Source organism: Thalassophryne amazonica, chromosome 17 (genome assembly GCF_902500255.1).
Source record: "Thalassophryne amazonica chromosome 17, fThaAma1.1, whole genome shotgun sequence".
Taxonomy (NCBI): Eukaryota; Metazoa; Chordata; class Actinopteri; order Batrachoidiformes; family Batrachoididae; genus Thalassophryne; species Thalassophryne amazonica.
This window is the reverse complement of record NC_047119.1, coordinates 40,901,722-40,911,064: the sequence shown is the minus strand read 5'-3', so window position 1 is coordinate 40,911,064 and position 9,343 is coordinate 40,901,722.

The window sequence follows — 9,343 nt, the reverse complement described above, 5'->3', positions numbered from 1 at the left end:
GTTTGTTTGATTTTTTTTGTACATTCAGGGTCAACACAGCCAATCCAACTCAGATCTTCATGTTGATTTGCCACAAGTTTTACACCAGATACCTCACGCAACTCACATGGATAAACTGGCAGGGGTTTGAACCCCTAACCCTAACAACTTTTGTAGCTAAAGCAAAAACAAATACTCTCATCTTTTTAACTCATCCAAAAAAAAGACAGAACAGTTCAGGAATGTGTCTAATCATTTAGTTTCATACAACCCCTGGCAAAAATTATGGAATCACCGGCCTCGGAGGATGTTCATTCAGTTGTTCTCAAATGATGTTGGTTGTTCACAGTCAGCTGTGTCTAAACTCTGGACCAAATACAAACAACATGGGAAGGTTGTTAAAGGCAAACATACTGGTAGACCAAGGAAGACATCAAAGCGTCAAGACAGAAAACTTAAAGCAATATGTCTCATAAATCGAAAAATGTGCAACAAAACAAATGAGGAACGAAAGGGAGGAAACTGGAGTCAACGTCTGTGACCAAACTGTAAGAAACCGCCTAAAGGAAATGGGATTTACATACAGAAAAGCTAAACGAAAGGCATCATTAACACCTAAACAGAAAAAAACAAGTTTACAATGGGCTAATGAAAAGCAATTGTGGACTGTGGATGACTGGATGAAAGTCATATTCAGTGATGAATCTCGAATCTGCATTGGGCAAGGTGATGATGCTGGAACTTTTGTTTGGTGCCTTTCCAATGAGATTTATAAAGATGACTGCGTGAAGAGAACATCTCAATTTCCACAGTCATTGATGATATGGGGCTGCATGTCAGGTAAAGGCACTGGGGAGATGGCTGTCATTACATCATCAATAAATGCACAAGTTTATGTTGATATTTTGGACAATTGAAAGGATGTTTGGGGATGATGAAATTATTTTTAAGATGATAATGCATCTTGCCATAGAGCAAAAACTGCAAAAACATTCCTTGCAAAAAGACACATAGGGTCAATGTCAATGAGCAGATCTGATTTGATGCAGGTGTTAATTTGGGGGATGAAAATTTACAGGGTGATTCCATAATTTTTTCCTCATAATTGAGTGATTCCATATTTTTTTCCCTCTGCTTGGTCTAAAAAAGTAACCATTACTGACTGTCACAAGCTTTTTTTCTTGATTTCTTATAGTGTTTCTTAAAGCCAGAAAGTTGCCATTTGAAATGACTTTAGTTTTGTGTCATGTCTGTGATCTTGTTGGGAAAGTGTCAGTACACGGACCCACAACAGGGGACGCAAATGAACGGACAATGGAGAAAGTCAAATAACAAGGCTTTACTGTTGTGAACGTGCACAACGAATACAACCAATCACGAAATGGACAACAGTCAATTCACAAAAGTGTCGTGTGGGCAGGCTCGAAGATAGGAGACGCCTCTCCAAGGTAAGACCCGAACCACACGGCTTCCTCCGCCACAGGACCCCGGAAATACTGGAGCCGCCAAGTCCCGAACTCCCAGGTGGCCACTGCCTCCGCGTGTCGGACCTGGTACTGCTGGCGAGGAACAAAGAACAGTTAGATGGGGGCGCGTTTGCACCCAAGACTCCGAACAGCAGGGAAGTTACCTCCACCTCTCGTTGGAACAGTAATCCACAAGCTATACACTAATCCAAAAGGATGCACTCCGTCAGCTTTGATACGTTACCTCGTAGGTAGAAACGATATCTCGGCAATGAGGTGGAGGTGCCGTCCTGCTGATATACCCCACAGATGATTGCCGTCAGCTGTCTCAGGTGATGGGTGACAGCTGTCACCGTAGCTGCTCACGTGAGGCGGCGGCGCCCTCTGGTGCCTGGAGCCCGCACTCCAGGCAGGGCGCCCTCTGGTGGTGGTGGGCCAGCAGTACCTCCTCTTCAGCGGCCCACACAACAGATCTGCTTTTTTTCTACAAAATTAAACAACTGAATGAACATCCTCTGAGGCCGGTGATTCCATAATTTTTGCCAGGGGTTGTATTTAAAAGCTACAGATGGTCTGCACATGCACAAGCACCATGACAGCATCGGTTCTAATAATCAACCACACAAAATCAGTGTCTGTCAATCAGGCCTTACTGGTCGTGGTGCTTGATGCTGCTTTTAAACATTTTACCACCACAATCAATTATTCATGCACCACAAACACTGGCACCATGGTAACCAACAATGATTTACATGGCATTAAATTAGAACATGAGTTACCTCAAACTACTATACACGTTAAGGCTCTGATTGCACCCAGCTCCTGAGCAAGTGGTCAGGAAAAACTCCCTCGGCTGGTTTTTTGGTTGTAGGTCGAAACTTCAAATAGACCAGACTCAGTGTGGTGACCATCTGCTCTGGCCATACTTTAATATATAAAAAAAAAAAAAAAAAAAAAACACTGTATGAACATGGAGCAACAGAAATGTTGCAGCAAAACAACCACGAGTCATTATGTGCAACAGCAGAGGAACAAGACCAGTTGTAGAATCTTAGACAAATAGGCTGCGTTTAATCAGGGGGTTAGCTGGGACGCCAGAAGAGACGCTTCTCTCAAACAGCAAGACTCAAGCTTGTCCAAAAGGCCTATGAGCCTATGATCTAAGGTTCTACATAGAATGTAGATCGACTCTTTGCTGGTGTCAGTTGCTCCACCAAGCAAACATCTTCCCATCCAGGTCCTTAATCCTTCAGGTAGACGTTCTCCTGGAAGTCACTCCGCAACCAGCTGAACCTCACAGATATCCATGAAGCAACCATTTAGTTCCATAAGTGGACGAGGTGCAGGATCCAGCCATTCAGACTAGAGAGGCACAGGCTAGATCAACCAGCCATCCAGGAGACAAAGCAGGTGGAAACTCAGAAACGGGACAGAAAATAATAATGAGACATACAAATCCTCCTTAGCATTCATTTAAAACCCAATCAATAATAATAAAAATAATAAAAGACTATTAACCGACCGCAAGGTTAATAATTTGTTTAATATATGGCTGTTTTTGTTGCTGCATCGACATCTTGCATGTCCATTTTGAGCTCGTTTGCTGTTAATTCCTCTTATAACTTGCAGGTTACCACCTAAAAGGTTTTAAAAATTAAAACTGATCATATTTGACTTATTTGTATTAATTTATAATGAGAATTACAGCACTTCAATCATATTCATCATTCAATATCAGATGGTCTTCAACTAAGCTTCAACTGTTTTTTATTCCCATTAAAGGAAAAGTTTGCATTTTTAAACCCAAGTCATATTCACATGGTGATGACCTCTGACCTCACAGTGACCAGTGAGCACTGGAACACCTGAAATTGCCACAGGCTGCAGGGTGAGACAGTACCACAGGGAGATGCATGTAGGAGTGTATGTTTTATTCAAAGATTAGAGTATGTCATGATCGTGTCCGAATGCCCTTCACAAGCATTGAAAGGTGGACATCTGGAGTCAACTGTAGAAGTGTGTGTTTTATTCACAAGGATTACAGTATTTATACACAGTTCAGTCCTGACAGAGGAAGCATCACTAGGAAGTCGAGCAAGCCCTTTGTCTTATTTCACAGCGAAGCACGAAACATGGGACAGCTTTGTGTATTTTACATCAATAACCACATGAGAGACAGTCGGTCAGGAAGGAGCCTTATTTGCATATAACAAAAGACAGGCGATCGTTTGCCCCCCGCGGTTCATGGGAGACATGAATGAGCCCTGAGACCTTTGTGTGCGTAGAACAAAGGACAGACAGTTGCACGTTGCGCCCTGTGACCACCAGCGGCAAAACTCACATGTGCAGAGCAGGAAAAACACACTGAAATCACAGATGACACACGCTTGGTGAACTTGGTGAATTCTGCCCAATGTGTGGTGGTTTATCACTACACACAGCATGAACCTCTTGACCTTTCCACTTGTGCCCTAGTTCACTGCACCTGGTTCACCAGCGGTGAGAGGCAGGACCCTTGAAAGGACCATGAGCTTCATGATGGCATCAGCAAAGACTCCCTCAGTTGGGGACCATGTCACACCGACAGCGACTGTTACCAGGTAGCCTGAGGAAGCCAGAATCGGGCCGCAACAGTGTCACAATCACCTGCTGTAACCGGTTTGTGTCACAAGTTTTTAGTGTGCATTTTTGGAATGTCTCACAAACAGCTGTTTATTCAAGGAAATGGAACCAGGCATTTATTATACCTACATAATTATGCAAAATATGTGTGAGAATATGTAGAATTTCTGCTTCAAAATAAAGGATAATAAAAATTCTTGTCACTACACTCAAAGAAACATATGTTTGAAGTTGTTCCAGTTAATCAATGAATTGGAAAAAAAATCCAATTTAAACAACCAGGTTTTTTTGGGTCCAGGTGACATAACTAAATACAGTATTTAATTTTTTTTACAGTGTATTTTTTTTTTTTTACTGAATTGGTTTGAAATTTCCAAAACCACTGATTAATAATTGGGCAACACAGACCCTCTTTAGAGTGCATACTGTAGTTCCACCCAAAATGCAGTATACGTTGTAATATTAAAGGCAATAGTTTTCTCATATTTAATATATGTGCTTCTACTACCACTACTAATAATAATAATAGCAATAATTTTGCCTTAACAGTCTTATGTCGTTGTTGTTTAAAAAGCATGAATGCACTCATTGACAAATATGGGTGCTGTCCAAGAGCCTCGCACCCTCTCGCACCCCACCACTGCACTTGGCCTGTTTAATTTGTGATCTTATAAATAAACCCGTCTACTTCAGCAGAATATTCAGAGTATATGATGGAAATAAAAACGTTCCTTGTAATATAACCATAAAAAATACATTTTAAATAAGTTATTTTAAAATGTTTGGATTCTGCCATTATATGTATAATACTATTTAGTAGGTTGCATTCCAGGCCAGAACCAACATAATACAATTACAACAAAACTTTATGTATGAATAAAACATCTTCATGTCACGATGATTAAAAACCTGTTTTAAAATCATTTATCCCCTTCTTGTGTTCTTCACAAACTACTACATGCAGAGTTCACATTTGCACAGATCCAAATTTTGTGTTTTTGACTTCAAAGTAGAACAAATACTAAAAGTGGCTGTACATCAAATGTGAGGAGAACAGGTTGTCCATTAATCAAACGGTCGGTGGTTTGATTCCTGCTTCTTGTTGCCTATGTGTTGAAGTGCCCTTGAACAAGAGGTCGAATTGCAAATATCCTCCAATGTGTCTGCTTCTGTGACAGGTGTATGAATGTGATTGAAAGAAACTTCCTGTAGGACAAAAAAAATGAGTAAGCGTGCATTAGCTGGATATTTTGTAGCATACTGGCTACAACAAAGAAATGTGAACCATTTGCACTGTGCCCCAGAACAAGTGGCAAGATATTAATTATTGTCTGGCCATCACAGGGTGCAACATTCAGAGGAACAGTTGAGTGAACTATTCCATATTTATACAACCCCTGGCAAAAATTATGGAATCACCGGCCTCGGAGGATGTTCATTCAGTTGTTTAATTTTGAAGAAAAAAGCAGATCACAGACATGACACAAAACTAAAGTCATTTCAAATGGCAACTTTCTGTCTTTAAGAAACACTATAAGAAATCAGGAAAAAAAAATTGTGGCAGTCAGTAACGGTTACTTTTTTAGACCAAGCAGAGGGAAAAAAATATGGAATCACTCAATTCTGAGGAAAAAATTATGGAATCATGAAAAACAAAAGAACGCTCCAACACATCACTAGTATTTTGTTGCACCACCTCTGGCTTTTATAACAGCTTGCAGTGTCTGAGGCATGGACTTAATGAGTGACAAACAGTACTCTTCATCAATCTGGCTCCAACTTTCTCTGATTGCTGTTGCCAGATCAGCTTTGCAGGTTGGAGCCTTGTCATGGACCATTTTCTTCAACTTCAACCAAAGATTTTCAATTGGATTAAAATCCGGACTATTTGCAGGCCATGACATTGACCCTATGTGTCTTTTTGCAAGGAATGTTTTCACAGTTCTTGCTCTACGGCAAGATGCATTATCATCTTGAAAAATGATTCCATCATCCCCAAACATCCTTCCAATTGATGGGATAAGAAAAGTGTCCAAAATATCAACGTAAACTTGTGCATTTATTGATGATGTAATGACAGCCATCTCCCCAGTGCCTTTACCTGACATGCAGCCCCATATCATCAATGACTGTGGAAATATACATGTTCTCTTCAGGCAGTCATCTTTATAAATCTCATTGGAACGGCAACAAACAAAAGTTCCAGCATCATCACCTTGCCCAATGCAGATTCGAGATTCATCACTGAATATGACTTTCATGAGTGATTCCATATTTTTTTCCTCTGCTTGGTCTAAAAAAGTAACCGTTACTGACTGCCACAATTTTTTTCTTGATTTCTTATAGTGTTTCTTAAAGCCAGAAAGTTGCCATTTGAAATGACTTTAGTTTTGTGTCATGTCTGTGATCTACTTTTTTCTACAAAATTAAACAACTGAATGAACATCCTCCGAGGCCGGTGATTCCATAATTTTTGCCAGGGGTTGTAGAAAGCTCTCAAAGATTTATAACATCTATAAAGAATATGTGAATTTAAAGCCACATTGCGCAAAACAGAATATGGCATTCATAACCATCTGTTCATTGGTGTATATTTACCTGCACTAACAAATCAATCTGTTTTCATAAATTTACAATGAGGCCTTATATCTAGTTGGGAGTTGGCCCTCTCACGGAGGCTGCCATCTTGATATAGTACCCCAAAAGGGACATACTTACCACACCTTTCACATTTTACAGCACAGTTGGCAGATTGAAGATAAAACAAGAGGAATTAGTCATTACTCTCCTACTGCTACTCTGCTGGCTGCTAGTTTAGGCTAACAAGTTGAAGAAATTTTATTTTTTGAAATGAACGATCAATACACTTACTGGCCACTTTATTAGGTACACCTTGCTAGTGCTGGGTTGCCCCCCCTTTTGCCTTCAGAACTGCCTTAATTCTAGAAGTGGGCGGCTCGATCCTAATATTGATAATATCAATACCAACAGTAGTATTGACATTGACCGATCCTCGTGTAAAAAGATCAATATTCAAGCTTTTGTTCTCTCCCGCCCGCACTGACTGCTGTGCACACAGATTCATCAAAGTCTACTGTCTGTCTGTAAGAGCAGCGCTGCGCTGTGTCACACAACACGGAGCAGCGCACCCTCCCCCCTCTGGTCTTTTGTTGTTGCGCCGTCACGTGGCTCAGCGGCACCAGCCAACAGCCATGCAGGTAGTCTCAGCCTGGCCCGCCCACTCAGCGCTCCTCGAGTCAGCCCTCTGCCTCAGGAGATTTTGTTTTAAGTTGTGTTGAGTGATATTTTTTAAAACAAAAATGTTGATTGTGATAATAAAGTATATTTTGTTGTCATGTACAATGTTTGGCGAAATTCTATTGTAGGTCTTTTGGATCCTTTGGATCTCTGTGTGCGTGTGTATGGCTTCGATCACACAAACAAACAGGGAGAGTTGACATTTGCTGTTTGGTATGCTTATGTATTTTGGGTTAACATTGCAAAAATGGAAAATTGATAGGACAAATATTTTTGGAGAAATTAGCAATTTTAGCTAACCAATAAAGAATGGTTGCTGTGCTGCAATGCACCATGGGAGTTTGGGGTTTTGAGGTTTTAAATATTAGTTAAACAGTGATTTATTGTGTTTTTGTAGCTCAATTGGTTTTGTCAGTTTAGATAAGTCTCATGTTGCTCTTACCATGAGTGATGTAAGTTTCATGTTGGTACCATTAATGAAATGTTTAGTGGTTTTAATGTTTTCAGCCACTGTCTTTGTTTGTTAAATTAAAACCACCTGCTTACAGCAGTGGTGTGGTGTGCGTGCGTGCGTGCGTGCCAGCCTGCAGCAGCTTTGATCCGGTGCAAACAGAACACAGCTGACATTTGGCATGTGTTTTGGGTCGAGGATTAACAGTTCCAAAATGGAACACCAATAGGACTAATAGTTTTGGAGAAGCTATGAATAACAGCTAACGTTGATAATTGCATTTTGGACTCACAAGACTTTCCAGCAGGGGGCAGTAAATCATCTATTAAAAGTGTGAGTGTAAGTGCACGCATACATGGATGACACAAGAAAGTGAAAACACTTATTTCCATTGTGGTCCATTTAAAATTCAAATGACAAAATAGAGGTAATAATAAAATTAAACTAATAACAATAATAAGAATAAAAATTATCATAATAATAACGTGTATATGACATAGGTGGGAAGAAGGCACCATCAAGTCACTCTCAAGTCGTCATTCTGCAAGTCCCAAGTCAAGTCTCAACTCATAATGACCAACAATTGTTTGCAAGCTGACTTGCAGATTGATGACTTGAGAATGACTTGACAGTGACTTCTTCCCACCTCTGGTATATGAACAATAACCTAAATAATTTATAAATACATTAAGACAGCAAATTAACATTAAAAAAATTACACAATTAACGCGGGAAATAAAAGGGTTGAGTTCTTCTAAAAATTGTTGAGGTCTAAGGTTCTAACAACATTCTGGACTCACACACTCCAACTCGAAAAATAGCAGCTACCTATTTCATACGCTCTACACAATCTAGAGCCCATGGATCCCCACAGGCAACAGGCTAGTCACATTTTATTACATTATCTTGAGATTGGTAGGGAGGTTCTGTCAGTCATTTTTTAAATTCTTTATTAAATAGGTTGAACAATGGTGACAATAAAAAGGTCATGCAATTATGAAGATTAATTAATAAACAGTTATTTTGTGTGTGTGTGTTTAAACTGACCATGTTCTTTGTTCAAGTGATTTGGTTCCTATAAAGTTCAGTAACGGGGGAGGGACAGTGGGTGTTGATGTAATAGAAGGTTTTCCAGTTTCAGTCTGGGTGACACTCCCACAACACTGACTCGCGTCACAAAAAACACGCAATTAGACGTAATTAACACAATGACACTGTGATTACGTCACTAATATTCAATATTGCATTTCCTTTTTTAACCGTGTCAGTGTTTTACGTTTGCATGTTTTAATACAGGAACAAAGCACACAAACAGATGTTTTGTACACGTTCTGTACATTTATATGCGCGAATATCACACGAATAATCTGCAACCAAAAAACCTGACGTAATGCTCAAATTACATTACGGTCGGCCAATCAAAACCTCCCATTTTCGGCGGACTATTTGAACGCACCAAACTGACGACCGCTGATTGGTTGAAAGGAATATTGCCCTGTACAGGGACGGTGTCACGTAGCCACACCGCTTTTATAGATTACAGAGTGGTTGAACGATTGCTTTCTGC